Genomic DNA, 16,722 nt, shown 5'->3' on the forward strand with positions numbered 1-16,722 from the left:
AAGAGTAATTAATTCACATACTACACATTTTCCTTTTTTCATCCTCCATCATGGCAATTATGTACTTTTTAGTGGGACATCTGGAAACCTAAGTTCACTTAAAAGATTTTCTTTCTAGCAAGCAGCTAGCCAGGAATCTCCATGTTCTATAAGTTGCTGTCAGCTTGCCCCTGCTTCCAGCTCCAAATGAAGTCAGCCTGCCTTGCTTCCAGACAGTCCAAACAATCGCAGATTGGCTCCAATTGCAGGGCACACTCTCCAGATGTCCAGGATTCAAGGAAGCTTGGTCATACTGTTCAGATATAAATAAAGCCCCATATTTGTTGGTGGGCTGAAGGAACCATACATAATTGGACAGGCAAGCAACCTGGTTTATCCCTGATGGCAAATAGTTCAAGTGAAGTGGTAACCTCCCCATTATACAAAGTATCCAAGTAGCAAACAGATGACCTTGGATGGCATATGCACAGGGAATTCAAAGAGAGTTGGTTTAAATGGCCTATAAAATCTCTTGTTACTGTACGACCTGATGATTCTATGCAACTTTTTTTTCAAGGAAGTGAGAAAAAAATACTACATTATAAGAAATTTCTCTTCCATAATGAATCAAAGCCTGGATGATTCCATAGAAGGATAAAAATAAATGATAGCATATTTAAGAATTCTATACCCTGAGAGACAAATCAGAGAGATAGGCTACAAGGTAAATCATGCTTTTAAAATTATGTATCAATGTAGTAAAAAACTTACAGGGATATACACATTTTTTTTTTTCATTCAAAGTAGGCTTGTGCTAATGTGACTGTAACAGCATCTTGTGATTTTCTGAATGCAGGTGAATGAACAACAGACACAATTTGAAATAATATAAAAAGATTGAAATGATTCAATAGGAAAACAAAAAGGCTAAGGGGTGAAATTTCTGTAAGAGAATAATGCTGCATTGCTTTTTTGTCTATATGTTATTGTAAAGGTTTGATAACTAGTAAAATGAGGTAAATAAATAGGAAAAAAGACAATTTGCGTGAGACATGTATGAAGCAAAAAAGTATTTTACAAAGAATTTTTACTTTAAGCCACTCTTTTGACAAAAACTAATATTTTAATTTTGATTCATTTCTCTCACAAGAAAATATATAAATGTGTTCAGATGCAAACAAATTGTTTTCTGCCTTTAAGCAAGATATGTATCCATAGAGGCTGCCTGAGGTCCTGAAGGTACCCCCAAAAATGGGATTAAATGAGATCTCCCCTTCACATTCCCCTCTATAATAGTTCACTTAAAGAAAACAAGTCATAAAAGTCAGGGGATTGTAGGAGGTAAATGGGAAATCTCTGTACCTTCAGCTCAATTTTGCTGTGAACCTAAAACAGTTTTAAAAAGTAAAATTCTGTTTAAAAAGTCAGGGTATTGTATTTTAACCAGAACCTTCCAGAAAAAAACAAATGCTATTTTTTCCAAGATTAAAAAGAAATCACATTACGTGTACTTAAATTATCTTTTAAGAGACTCTAATTTTATTTTTTAAATTACTAATGGAAAGAGCACTAGTCTAAGAGTAAACATGTAGTCTCAGCTCTGACTGCAGCGTCACACATCACCAGGTATGTGAATTTGTGTTAGTCTTTTCATTTCTCTGGGCCTGAGTACATCAGATGGAAATTGGGACAATAATAATTAGTCTTATCTACCTAAAACTACAGAAACATGAAAATTCTTTGAAAAACACAAGGTCATATACAAATATAAGCAAAGAAGAAGAAAAACAGTATGTGATAATCATTTATTACATTCATGACAAATGTAATAGCCATTTATTCATTCATCCAATCATCCAGGAAACATTATGTGAACAACCAACACAAACCAGCCTCTCTGCCAGGCACTAGGGATTCCACAGTGAACAAAGCAGACAGAATTGCTTCCCGAAATTAATAGTCTAACAGAAAAGACAGGCACTAAATAACCATATCACTAAATACACCATTAAAATACTGTATTTGCCATGAGAAAAATTTAAGGGTGGGTTACAAAATTTTGATGGGTGACCCAATTTAGATTAGGACTCGGGTTGGGGGCAGCAAGAAAATTAAGAAAAAGCTTTTCAGAGATTTGAAGTATGAAAAGTTGGCAGACCAAAATTTGGAGGGATGGGGTTGCAGACAGTACTCCCAGGGTGGAGGAAGGGGGAAAGCACATTCAAAGGCCTTGAAGTGAAAAAACTTGACATCTTCAAGGTACTAGAAGGCCAGGATGACTGTTGCTGTTTTTCATTCGTGTGATCATCATGATGATCTCATACTGCTTTTAAGAATAGACCAAAACAATTGTGAATATTGACACACTAGTTTTTTGTCTTGTTTTGTTTTGTTTCTGGTAGCACGGTATCTTTGTTTTTCAGTGTTGTTGTTGTTGTTGTTGTTCAATTTTCGGTTTCTGGGTACATGTGCAGGATGTGCAGGTTTGTTACACAGGTAAACATGTGCCGTGGTGGTTTGCTGCACCTATAAACCCATCGCCTAGGTATTAACCCCAGCATGCATTAGCTACTTTTCCTGATTCTTTCCCTCCCCAACTCCAACATGCCCCAGTGGACACACTAGGTTTTACTTAGGCTAAATATCCTGTCTCCAAAAAAATGTTTCCAATTTAGAAAGTCTCTATATCCAAAGTAAGCTTCTAATCTCTATGTACTTAGTAATTATTATGTCGGAAGGACATTTTTGACATCCTCTATTCCGTAGGCTTCAAAGAGAAAATCAGCTTGCTAAATTTAAGAATTTAAAAGTAAAACTGGTAGACCAAAATATGTCCTGAGAAAAAGCAAAGTAGACTCAAAATCAGCAGTTGAAGTTCCTAAGGTTGCTGGGGATAGAAAAGGGAAGATGAGGGAGATGCTCTCTTGACTCCACATACCCACCACATACCCACTCAAACTCATGTAGAAAAGAAACTTAGAGTCTTTCTAGCAGATATCAGAGAGGCTCATTGTGGTAAGTTAGCAGGGGGGAAAAGTGTGCCTCAATGCATGAAAAAGAACTAATAGTGGGAGATGTCTAATATGGCAGGGTGAAGAAATGGATATTCCTCTGGAAGTCAATAAGAAGTCATAAATTTCAGTACAGATTACATTCCGTCTGAGGGCCATATAGAGAAGACTCAGGTGCTTTTCAGGACCAACATAATGAGTAAGCTTTAAAGTTTCTTCTAGCACTGAGATACATCATTGAAAAAAGCCTCCTTAACAGAAAGATTTAGGACACTATTCTCAGTAAAAGTCAAGTTTCATCTCCCTAAATTATTGATCAATTAGAAATTCTGATCAGGAGTGGGATGTCCTTAATAACACCAACATCCGGAGAGTTGTAGAGAGCTTTGTAAACTATAAATGGTTTCTACAAACCACTGAGTCATGAGGAGAAATTTTATTGGAAATCCTTAGCATTTCTCAGTATGAATTTAGAAGAAAGAGTTTGGTTAGGGAATTAGGGTAGAAGTACCCAGGTACCTGGCTTGTGCCAAAGTGTTCTCTATCAGGTCTTGGAAAAACTTGAATTACGATTTTTCAAAGTGATGTGGATAGGTCAGTAAAGTTACAGAGCCAGAGTAGACACTGAAGGTTGAGGAGTTATGCAGGTGAAGGCAACAGGGCAGAGGAAGGCATTTTAAATATGGGACAAAGAGCAAGAGCGTCCAAAGGAAGGAGGCACACCCAAGAAAATGCACGAATTAATAGTTCAGGTGGGTATATGTTGTGTGAGCCAGTCTGGTTAACTGGTTAAGAAGCTAGAGCTTAACTCATGAAACAGCAGATATTAATCTAGTAGGCCAGGGCTTCTTAATCTCCAGTTTCTGCTCATCTTCTGAATAAATAAATATAGTCTCTTATAGGTGCAAACTGGGGCTTTGTTCTGATGCCCTACAGTTTCCCTTAGGGGATGTATCAACTCAGACTGAGCCAAGTGAGAGTCCTGGGCTAATATTTATGTTGACTTAAGAATGATTTGAAGAGAAGATGACATCGAGTTTGATTAAAATGTTATTGGATAATCATGCTGATCAAATTTTAAAATATAATCTGCTATAATAAATTCTCCCTTAATTTCCCTTTGCAATTCCAACCCAGATGAGTGCTAGGATATTCAGATGGCATTTACTGAATATCTACTACCTGTCAAGCACTGTAGTTAGTGCATTATCGTCAGGACAAGCCTGTGAGGTAGGTGCTATTCTCATCTCACAGAAAGAGAGGCTCAAAGAGGTTAATTTCTTCATTCATTTATTGAGTCAACATGTATCATTTAAGCACCTCCTAAGTGCTACTGTGGGGGGCACCTACTGCCTTGTCTATGTAGCTCTCCCTTATTCTGGGAACAGTACCTCTTTCCTTCTTGGCTCATCCTCTATCTTTAGTCTATCCATAAGTATCACTAACATTTCTATTTTCTCACCCAACCCCTCTTCCTTGACCACATCAATGGTAAACTGACGTAGTATTTTGGAATATGGGACTAACAGAAAGTCAGGAGAAAGGCTCATCAATGACTAAAAACTATAAAATGAAAAACTCAGGAACTGTGATGGGCCATGATTTTTGCCAGCTAGAGGAAGTCCATGGTGAAAGGGAAGAATGAAGCTGACATGATGAGAAACAGCAGAAAAATGAGACAGAGGCTGGATCCTGATAACAATCATTACTCCGCATCACTGCTGTGTCTTATCAAGAACTGGGTGTTCACCTCTTTCTTAGACCCCCTGATTATATCCCAGTATCCTTCAAAAAATTCTTCCTGTGTGAGCTCGGCTTTGGGGGGTTGTTTCTTGGCTTGTTTTTACTTCTAATAGCCTGTCACCATGTTGGGCACATAAGCCAAAAGATTAAAAAACACATAGTCTCTGTCTCATGATATGTAAGAAATGCTTCATAAGGACACATGGAATGACTGTCAGTGGTGCAGGGAAGGAACATGATCCCCTAGCATATGTATCTGAATCATCCAACTCTCCTTTTCACTTGACACTCCTCCTCTGCAAGATCTTGATCCACTTTCTCCCTCAGGGCCTGGCATCTCTGGCTAAAAATTTTGTAATAGTGATATGCAGTAATTGATAAAAGGGGACTGCAAACATTTTCTGCAAAAGGTCAAATAGTAAATATTTTAGCTTTGGGTAAAATATTTTTTTACCCAAATAAATATTTGGTGCCCTCGACTCTGTCACAACAGTGACTCTGTCGACAACAGTTAAACTTTGCTCTTTTTATCCAAAATCAGCCACAGAGAACACTGAATGGACATGCTTGTGTTCCAATAAAACTTTATTTACAAAAACAAGTGGCAGGATGACTTTGGTCACTGGGCTGCTGTTTGCCACCCTGGCTTTAGGTATTTGGAGGCAAAGTAAAGTTGAGAACCATGATGTGGAGAGTTAACTGATTGGCAGAAACGTGTACCAGGTGCTCTGGAATTACAGAGGAAGCACCAAAATAAACCACAGGCATCAGAAAAAATATATTTCTACAAAAGATGACACCTGAACTGAGACAAGCTTAAGAGGAAGTTAGCCAGAGCAAGGAGAGATGAACAGAAAAATCAGCATTTACAAGTGCAGTGAACTTTGGGAGACCCTGGCGTTTGAGGATCTACCAGAAGCTCCCCATGATTGGGCAAAATAAGTGTTAGGAAAAATGGCAAGAAATATTAATACGATGAAGCACAAAAGCAAGATAAAGTTTTTTAAAAATTAATAAAGAAATTTGAACTTTATCCTAACAGTTTTGGGGAGCCATGGAAGAATTTAAAGCAAATGGAATGAACATCGTCTGATTCCTTTTTAAAAAAAAAAAAAAATTAATTATCTCTCAAAGCTATAAAAAGTAGGAGCAGGGAGTCCAGGTAGGAAATCATGGCAGGTATTCAGATGTGAAGGGATGAGGGCCTGAATTTAGGCAATAGAGTCAATGTACATACTAGAACTGACAGAACACAACTTAGAGACAGGTACCACGTAGGGCTAAGAAAGAAGAAAAAAACTATTCATAGGGAAAGTGGATGGATAGGAGGGAAAAGCCACCTATATTGGAACATGTGAGGCATGGTGAATGCAGCTTGGTACATGTTGTGTGTGAGATGCCTGTGGGCCATTCGAGTGGAAATGTAGATAGTGAATAAGAAGCTGGCTCTGGAGGTAGATAAAAAATCAGCTTTTTATATACATGTGCTTACTACGTACAGCCCTAGGAGGTAGGTGCTATGATTACTCTCATTTCACAGATGAGGAAACTGAGGCCAAAGAGAGGCCAAGGGGAGTGTTTTCTACAATAACACTAAAATTACAGAATTGAACTGTATTCAATTCTGTAACTGAACATAGGAGCGCATGGGCAGGACATTTGGAAAGAGTGTGTGGAATGAAAAGGATGACCGAGGTTAAAACCCCCAACCCAAAGACTTTTAAGAGACAGAGGAGAGACACGGTAGTAATATCCCCTCTAGAGCCAGAATATTTGAGCTCGTATCCCAACTCAGGTGCTTATTAGTAGCTGCTTGATTTAAACAAGACTTTTAGATACCTCTATTTCTTAGTATTCTCATCTGCAAAAATAATAATAATAAAATATTAGCAGTACCTAACTCATAGGGTTATATATAGCAACTAAAAGGATGTATATAAAAATCTGATCATGCAGCACAGCAAGTGCTGAGTACTCAAGAAGTATTTGCTATTATTTTTATTATTAATTTGAAAAGAAAATGAACAAACAAAAATGTTACATTGAAGAAGTTTGGTGCAGACAGCCCAAGGGCTCTAAAAGATATCAGAGAACAGATGAAGGGGGTGAGATATGCAATGATCAAGGCTTGTGGTTAGAAAATGAGATCCTGAAGTTTCTGAAAGTCAAGGAATTGAATGGTCCTAAATATTGACCATCCAGAACGATGGTAGGGCTTAAGGAAAGGAGAATTGCAAATTGTGTTTTTAAATATTCAATGACTGTGGAGAGAAATTAGGAGGTCCATGGTTGACAGTGAGGGGTGAGTGTGAAATGTGGAGGACTTGGATAGTTTCGCCAAACACCTTATTTTTTTTTTTTTCAAGAGAAATGTTGAATTGCAGGAAGAATAATATTTTGGGACAGTAATATGGGATATAAGAAAAAGTCACATAGCCCCAGATTTAGGGTAAGACTTCACATGTATTAGCAGTCCATTAAGAGGACTTCCAACAAGTAGGGGAGAGCAGGTTTCAATTAGGGCAGAAGATAGGGAAGGAACTCTATAAAGAGACTAAAAATATGAGGGTTCACTGGCATGAACAGGCGAACTTCAAGGGTTATGTGCAAAGAGTTGGAAGGTGGAGGACGCAGGAGGGAAACAGAAGAGAAATCAAAGCAGGACACAGATGCAGGTATGTGACAGAGGAGCTGTAATGACCCTTTGGCATGGCTGCCAAGGAGAGCTGGAATGTGAGGCCTGGCAGAGTGCATGGCCTTCAAATTTCCAAAAGAAACTTTGGAATAAAGTTGTTTTGATGCTAGAAAACCATGGCATTTGCTCAGAGTTCCAAATAGTATGTTGTGAAAATATGATGCCTCTAAGCTAATATTTTTCTGGATGGACAAGGCAGGATTTTCTTTTACCAGAAACTTAGCTTGCGGTGGAAGCCGCAGTGGCCCCACTGGCAGATGAGAGGGCACGGATTTCTCTTGGTGGGGCCAACCGCTGTCTGAACTGGTCAAGAAGTCTATCCAAGCTCTTATGGTCAGCCAATCACAAGGTTTATAATTCAAGCCTTAATCTGACAGAGCCAAGGTCTGTGCTTTCTGTACCACCCTACTTCTAAATAAAGCAAACTATCAATAACAACCAGCTACTTTTCAGGGTCATTACAGAGAGCAAACGCATTACTCTTTGCAAAAGTAATACATTTTGCAATGGAAGACACACTGTGCAAATATTATGTCACTACCCTTACCAAATAATTCATTATGTGACAGTTAGAGATACACACTGGAACTAAGACATGAAGTGCTATGGAGAAGGGTGGAGAGAGAGCCAAGACCCATGAGAGAGATTTGGCACGGATTCTTGGAGGAGGTGAGATTGGAGATGACCCTTGAGTGATTTTTCATTTTCCCCAAAGATACCTTCCCTCTAGATCTCAGACATACCCTGTCTGTCTCCATTTCAATGCAGCTGAGGCAATCTGGCCTTCAGGAGAGAATGAAGGAAAACTGGAAAGGCCTCCTTGTGGCAACTGAAGCTGGGTGTGGGGCAGCGGTCTAGAGCCCACCTACCTCTCAGGCAGTCATCTTTCCTTGGAAAAAACGCTCCTCGCTGCTCCAGCCCAGCTCCTGGGGCCTGACCTCTTTTTCAAGCCTGCTTATCGGGCCTGAACTCCTCCAGCTGGATCTTGTTTTTTATTTGGCTCCTTCTTTTCAGCTGTTTCTCTTTCAGTCCTCTCTTCTTGATTCTTGAAAGTGAACGTAGCCAAGCCTCATCCTCCTGCCCAGGACAAGGCATAGAGATTGTATTTAGGCATGATGGACCTGTGTGGGACAAAAAAAACAGGTGTCCATCACTGGACTTCCGGTAGAGGTCTGCTTTGGGAACCACTGAGCCTCCTCTAAGTGTTTGGAATTCAGAAAAACAGGACTAGATAAACCAACATGTATAAACAAGATGAAGAGAGATTTCAGCAGAATGGTAAGAGACAATATCATTTTCCTGGGTAGTAGCTGAAAGCAATCTGGGTCTAGAGGTGGCAGCCCCTCCCCTGAGCATCCATGGTTGACGTCCTTTCCATTTTAAGCAATTGAGCTACCCGGGGGGCTCTAGGTCGGGCCCCACATGTTACATAGCTTTTATCCGGCTATGAGATCCAGCATGTATACAGCTAGAAATCCACCCCTACCACCACGTAAACAACTAAAACACCGCAGAAACTTTTCCCCCAATTCCCACGCCACAAATCTGGGGGTATGCCTCCACCTCCAGGAGGAAGCGGCTTCCTGGAAGGCTGAAGGAGATGAAAAATGCAAGACTAGTTCTCCCTTGCCCACTCTCACACCACTGCTCGGCCTGCCTGCCCCCCTTCCCACCCACAACCCCTCCTATTCCCCAAGGGGTGCCATTTGGGAACCAAAATCCACTTCGTCAGCGCAAGAGCAACCCTGCCTTTTCTTGCTCCACACACCATGTGACACTGGAGAACCTCCAGGGCATATTTCATCTGGCATCAACAACTAGAGGTCACCGTGACCCAAAACTTCCTGCGTTCTCAGGCCTGGCAACGCCTGCCAAAGCTAGCCATGGTGGGGGTAGGGGAGCGCCGCTTGTGGGGAGTTGACCAAGTGTGGTGTCGGCCGCCCTGCCTGCCAACAGACAGCAACACTGGTTTTCCACTGCCGGCCATTCATTGGACTTGGACAGCTTTGTTCCTTCTCTGGGACCAAGTCAACAAGCTGGGACCAGAGGAGCTGCGGCTGCAGCATGCAGGGTAAAGCCGTCTCTGTTTGCTTGCACACCGGGGGCAGCAACTGGGCTGGGTGTCTCCCAAAGATTCTGATTTTCCACCTGCTCTACCTGCCAGACACTGCAGTGTGACAAGGGTTCAGGACTCTCAGGGATTGTTGTTTCATTTTTTTTTTTTTCTACATAGGGAAAAACAAATTGTTATAAGGCCAAAGACTTCATGTTGAATTTTGCTCAGGGTCAAAGGCAATGATGGTGAAACTACAAGGCTTGGAAATTATTTTAGAGTCAGCTTGCAGATTCTACTTCTATGCAAGAATCATACAGTTTTAGGGCCACAAAACATCATAAACCACCCAAACCAGTGGTTCTTCATCCAGCTTGGTAAAGAGACCTTTGGGTCATTTATGAGAACAACTCACTCCCTGCCCTCGCAAAAAACCCATGAACACCCAAGATTTTACTCACAATTTCGGGAGTGCAGGGGCTTTCCTGGAAGCCCATCCCCTGGACGTCCTTGTCTCCCCCAGTACCCTCTCTTCCCCTCTCAGCCATCTCATTTTGCAGAAGGACAAATGTGAGGCCCATGGAGGATATAGAGTCTTGCAAGGATGGAAGCTGGATGTGGCCCTGCTGAATTCAAGATCTCCTGCTTCGCAGCCTTTCTAGCAGGTGACATCATGCGCTCCTACCACAGGATCCCCCTTCCTTTCATCTTATTTTCTTTACTCTTGTTGTCCCTGTTTTTTTTTTTTCATGTATTTCCCTTCCTGTTCACTCCTCCTTAGTTCCTCTTTCTTTAATTCTCATATTATTTTATCTTCAAACCTTGTTTCCTCTAGTACTTTCCTTACCCGGCTCTCTTTTCTTCTTTCTTTATACCCTGTCCTCCGGCACTTGATCCATTGGTCAGTCTTAGCTCTGCGACCCTCTGACTAGGTCACTGGCCCCTGCTGAATCAAAGGAGATGATGTCAAAACCGAAGGCAGAATGAGATTGCAGAAAGAGGTGAAGTCAAATAGAAAATCCTCTCTCCTCTTAAATCTTCAGTATAGATCTGGTACAAATAGGCCTTTTTTACCCTTAGCAAAGAAAAGATGACTACATAAAGGGGGAAAAACACAGAAACCAATTATTTCCGTCAGTAGTTCTCAAATTGTGGTCCAACAATCCCTAGGGGTTTCTGAGATCCTTTCAGAGAAGACACAAGGTCCAATTATTTTCAAAATAATATGAAGCTATTGTTTGCCACTTTTCCTGTGTTGCCATTTGGACTGATGTGCAAAAACAACAGCAGGTAAAATTGCTGGGGCCTTAGCATGTTTAAGGCAATGAACCCAAACCAGGCCATATTCTTCATACATGAACAACAGTTAAAAGAAAAAGTTTCTCTTTAACTTGCTTAAAAGACGCAGTTAAGATTATTATTTATTTTATGAAATTTATAACGATGAGTATACATCTTTTTCTATTCCATGACAAAATGAGAAATGTGCAAGAAGGGCTTCTGCTGTTTCCTGAAGTATAATAGTTATATCAAGAAAAAGTAGTTGTGCAATTGAGATATAAACTAAGTCAATTGCTTTTTTCATGAAACACATATTTATTTGGAAGAATGACTGGCAGACAAACTATAGGTATTTAAACCTGGGTATTTCACAGACATTTGTTCAGTAATGAACAAAGTGAAGCTGCCACTTCAAGAGCACAATCAATAATACCTTTTGCCAATCATAAAATTTAAGCTTTCAATAAAAAATTAGAATGTTGGAAAAGGTGTATCCACCACCAGGAACTTAACAGCTCTCCAATAATTAAAATTTTTTGATTTGATTAGTATTGATGCTGAAATATGTGATAATTTGAGTTTTGGAATGAAATGTGCCAACATTTGAAAGACTGGCAGAACTCAGTGAACCAATATTTCCCAGATGACCAAATGCATAGTGTTACAAAGCCATGCATGGAGAAAATACACATTGAAAATGCAAGATGCACTAGTAAATTTTAATATAACTGAGTACAAAATGTTCATTCATACAGTTCCAGATCCCACAATGCAGTTAAAGAAACTCCCCCAATTGTTAAGTTTTGATGTAGTAGCAAAAAAGAGAGAGAGAGAACTGTCTACAATTATCTGAAAACACTATTAAAATATTTCACTCTTTTTCCATTATATTTCTGTATAAGGCAGAATTTTCTTCATCTACGTCAACTAAACACCATATTATTACAAACTGAATTTACTTATGTTTTCAATTAAGCCAAACTTAGGAGATTTGCGAGAATGTAAAACAACACCACTTTTTTTGGAAAATATGTGAACTAATGAATTTTTTACATTTCACACTTTTAATTTCTAATAGAGTAAATACAAATAGATCTAACTAACATAAGCAAAAGTTCTTTGGAGTCCTTAATCTTTTTTTTTTTTTTTTTTTTTTTTTTTTTTTTTTTTGAGACGGAGTCTCACGCTGTTGCCCAGGCTGGAGTGCAGTGGCGCGATCTCGGCTCACTGCAAGCTCCGCCTCCTGGGTTCACGCCATTCTCCTGCCTCAGCCTCCTGAGTAGCTGGGACTACAGGCGCCCGCCACCGCGCCCGGCTAATTTTTTGTATTTTTAGTAGAGACGGGGTTTCACTGTGGTCTCGATCTCCTGACCTTGTGATCCGCCCGCCTCGGCCTCCCAAAGTCCTTAATCATTTTAAAGCACACAAAGGAGTCCTGAAGCCAAAATGTTTGAGTACCACTGCTGTGGAAGAACAGGTCAGAAGGAAGAAAAGATCAATCCCTTGGTATCAGACACTGTGAGGAATCCAGCTCTCATGGAGCTCATAATTTAATAGGAAGGTAAACATGCAGATCTATAGCTGCTCTACAAACACAGGCCTGCCACAGCAGAGGAGAGACGCAGTGCTCCACTCAAGTGGAGAGAAGAGAGGTCTTCACAGAGAAGGTAACACTCGGGAAGCCAGAATAGAAACTGAGGATTCAGGAAACAAAACCAAAGAAGAGACAGTGGTGATGGGGTGGTGCTGGGGCCTTCCAAGCAGGGGGAAGAGCCCCAGGACAGGAGGAGGAAGGTATACTGACTGGAGAGCAAGTATTCCATTTGATGCAACTGAGGTGTGGTATGCAGAGCCTGCTGGGAGAAGCCTCCAATACAACTGGTGTTTAATAACTTTTTGCCATATGAATGTGCACATGAAAACAATGATTGACTATGAATGCAGTTAGCAGTGTCTTATCGCTTCCACTTCCCACAGTATACATGAGAAACTGTTATGGATACAGCTGATAGAGGTCAAGAGAAGGGAGATGATTCAAGCCAACTGCAAATCAGAGACACAGCTGGACCCTGACCAAACTCCCCTCTCCTGCTCCAAGGTCTCATTCACCAGACAACATTTTATAACGTTAGGCCCTGGCTGAGTTTCTTCTATCCCAACCTGAGAAGGGTACTGAAGAATGAATAAGAGAAAGACAGACATAAGCTGTGAGATTCATCACTCAATGTACTTCCTGACAAAAGCAATGGGGATTCTGAGATGAAAATATGCTGTTTTTGCCCTCAGAGACTCATGAACAAGACATTCAGGGGAGAGAAACCCATCTGACCATGACTTAGAGAGTTCAGTGCTACCATAAGTACAAAGCATAGAGAAGAGCTTTGCCCAAAGTTGGTGAAGTTTTCCAGAGAGGATGGAGAAAACAGGAGTAATTCAAGAGATTTTTAAAGAACGAAGACTGATGAAACAACACTAATACAGCACTCCTAAGGCTCTTGAAGGGCAGGGACTCTGTCTTGTTTGCCTATGGGTCCCACATACCTAGCATCATGCATGTCACCACAAAGACATTCCATAAATATCAGATGAGCTACTCCGAATGCAAGGGCAAGGAAGAGACAAGCCACTGAGACACAATTTTGAATATGCCATGAATTATCTATACTCTGGTCTACGACTCCCCACTCTCCCTTTGTTCATCATTAGAAATCTTGCCAGTCTTCATTACCCAAGTCTGCCCCTAGCAGGCAGCCTCTCCTAGACTGGCAATTAGAAGGTAAAAGATGTCCTGTTCCATTGCAGAGCTTTGCAGGTACTCAGAACAAATGAAACAACAGCCACTGAAGATCAGGTCTTTGTTTCACCTTCACACAACCTCTCTGTCATCTCCCTCTCTCAGCAGGCAGGGGCCAGAAGAATTGCATTGGTACCCTAGTCGTGAGCCAGACTCTCTGTAAGGAAGTCTGCAATCAATACACATGACACAAGACTGATATGATGCCCCAGAACTGAGAACGCCTCTGTAAAACTGATGCCAATCATTTTCTAAGGTCGTGCATCCTGCTTCTCCAGGATGGATGGGCCTGCTCCCTGCCTCAACCAGAGCAAGGAGGAAGGTTTCAGTGATGGATGACAGCAAGGGGATTGTTACCCTAAAGAAGGGGAGTTATGTAGTTCTGTCACCTCCCCCATCAACACTGACCCACACAGATACTCAGCACTACCTATCATGTCTCAAATCGCCCAAATTTAAGACACTTCCTCTTTTTGGGATTGGCTGCCAATATACAAGTAGCAAGCAAGAGAAAATCAATTACACCTGGGTGAAGTTGAGTGCTATAATTTAAAGAGCTGCGTTAGTCAGAACAAATGATGCAAATTTAGGATGCAAGCCGGAGTCTGTGAGGAGGTGGAGGGATTTCAGCAGGATAAATAGCAGGTAGATCTCCAAGCTCAAGGACGTGGAGCAGTTCTGACAACCTGGGACCTCTTAAAAAGCCATTTAACAGGGACTCTTAGCGTTTTGAATAGATCCTTTTTTTTCAGAAACAAAGCTTTAAAAGTAGGCATGCAGAGGCATAGTGGAATGAGGAAGAGAAGGAGGGGGCAGTTATGGAGTGTTGGAAGAAGAAAGAAAAATTGTACTGGAGAACATCTCTTCATTTTGTGAGATCCAGGGGCAATGTTGCGTCCTTCACAAAGTCTGTTCAGTACTCCACTTACTCAGGCTGAGTGAGGCCCCCTTTCCATTTACTTCATACGCTACCCTGTTACCCTACATATAATGTGTTGTAGCACTGTTTCCAAGAACGTCTCTGTATAGGAATCGTCTGATGGTCCCTGAACCCACGAATTTCATGGAATTATCTTTGTGTCCCAGGGTTCGAGCTTAGGGCGAGGCTCACGGTAGAAACTCCGTGTGTTTGGGGGCTGTATTTTCAGTGAGATTCAAGTTACAAACTGAAAAATGAACAATTCATTAAAAATATAGATAGATTCAAACCAGGCTGATGTCCCGAGGGCTGCTTTGACCATCCCTTTTCTGTTGGGCTGCTTTCTTTATCCAGAATAATACTATCTAATCCTAATTAAAGACAAGTAGAAAGGCCCGTAGAGGCGCAGTCAACTCTAAAGACACAGATTTTATAAGTACAGAACATCAGGATTGTGTTTCCTTTGCAAAACAAATGCCTTTACAAACAGTGGAAAACATTTTTAAGAGTGTGAGCTTCAAATTTCCCAGAACCCGAAATATTGGAATTTAGTGGCATGAGCCCAAAATACCAATGGCTTCACCTGTCTTTCCATTGTCTATCCACATCCTGAAAATGAAAGAAAACAGCCCCGAGATGAAAGATCACATTTAGCTGCAAATTCAAACCAGGTTCCAAGATTCAAATGACTTCTTCTTTGGTGTCTAAATAAATATTGCTAATAAAATCCCTGCGAGCCCACAAAATAAGAGACCATTTTATTCAGCTCACAGAAACAATCCATACAACACAGAACAAGATGTGTCTCCAATAAATTTATGAAAATCTGCCTCTTTAGAAGCCAAAATTAATATTCCTCCTGTTCTCCTGGGTCAGATCTGTACGGTCACCACAGCCAGAGCTGTGTCTGAATGTTGAAAGCTACTCAATGAATCTTCCTGCTTGCAGAGATGTGAAAGAGTTTAAGGAAGGTCTAAACATAAACTCAAACAAAATGCAGCTGAATTCTCTATCGTGCAAGTTTTACCTCCATTAATCTTCTCCTTCTTCTTTTATATTGTCTCTTTATTCACCCTCTCTCCTTGAGTTTACTTTCTTTTATTTCTTCTCTCTTTTCTTCTTCTCTCATGCTCTTTGTCTCCATTCACTGTCCACTATACAGGGTTCAGTTTGGGGGTACTATCTAGTTATGCTGGAATATTTGGGCTATTTCATCTAGGCAAATATCTGTATATTTAGCATTTTTCTGTTTAATCACAGAAGTGAAGAAGAAAAAGGAGAAATAATTAGAATAAAGATAAATTGTGCTTATCAATTTCAGTAAATTAGAGAACACTAAAAACAGAGAGGAACTGTTAATATGGTTTAGATTTTTAAACATGTCTTTGACAAGATGCATTTGTTAAACAAGTTAATACATGTGTAGCACTTAGAACAGGGCCTTGCATGCAGTAGGCACTCAAAAATGTGAATTTGGTTATTCTGATCATCATCATTATCAGCCGTGCTGGTCAGTGCTCTCCCGTAGCTTGTGATAAACATTTGGCGGCAGTGGTATTGTCCATAGACAAAAGCAGGGCCAGTTCTGAAGTTAGACGGGCAGAGGTAGAATCCTCGCACTGCTCCCAGTGCACTCTGAGCAGCACGCCTCCCCTCACCCACAGTCACAGCAATAGACAAGCGACAGGTAACTCTGACAACCAAGCATTTTTAAAAGAAGGAAAAAAAATCGAGGAAAATCAATACCAGAAGTGAGAAGCCACAGACCGAAGAAATACAAGTATCGCTATCTCAAGAAAACAGAGTTAATAGAAGATAAAAAAAAAAAAAAGAAAGAAATTTAAGATAAATAACGTATATCTTCAGAATGGTTTAAAAGGATATCAAATCCATGAAGATGCAGTATCCAGGGCCTTGATCCTTAAAGTGGTCCGCAGACAGCAGCATCACCATCACCTGGGAGCTTGTTAGAACCACAGACTCTCAGGCCTCATCCTAAAATGACTAAAACTGAATCTGCATTTTAACAAGACCCACAGGTGATTTGTATGCATATTACTATTAGAGAACTACTGAACTAGCAGGATTGACATTTGAATTTTTCATTATTGAAAAAAATCACTGATAAACTGCAAAGTAGAAATAGATACCACGGAACTGAAAAATAGTGAGTGAAAAGACCCAGTTGTGTTAGTCTTCTTTAGTGCCAAATCTGAGCTCCTGTTGACAAAACTACATATCATGAGA

At 40.5% G+C, this 16,722-nt stretch overlaps 1 protein-coding gene across 4 annotated transcripts in view; it reads right to left on the reverse strand.

Moving 5' to 3' along the window:
* Positions 1-16,722, reverse strand: part of TPRG1 (tumor protein p63 regulated 1) — a 365,690-nt gene that overhangs the window by 211,929 nt on the left and 137,039 nt on the right. The window contains exons 4-5 of one of the 4 annotated variants that reach the window (XM_077991224.1): positions 10,329-10,424; positions 8,298-8,549 (exon numbers count right to left, since the gene is read on the reverse strand). The gene's annotated coding sequence lies outside the window, so the exon portion shown is untranslated. Of the gene's footprint in view, positions 1-8,297; positions 8,550-8,991; positions 9,097-10,328; positions 10,425-16,722 lie in introns of those variants that run through there. The other 3 variants (XM_077991222.1, XM_077991225.1, XM_077991227.1) reach the window with 3 other exon arrangements.

The sequence above is a fragment of the Macaca mulatta genome, chromosome 2 (assembly GCF_049350105.2).
Source record: "Macaca mulatta isolate MMU2019108-1 chromosome 2, T2T-MMU8v2.0, whole genome shotgun sequence".
Taxonomy (NCBI): domain Eukaryota; kingdom Metazoa; phylum Chordata; class Mammalia; order Primates; family Cercopithecidae; genus Macaca; species Macaca mulatta.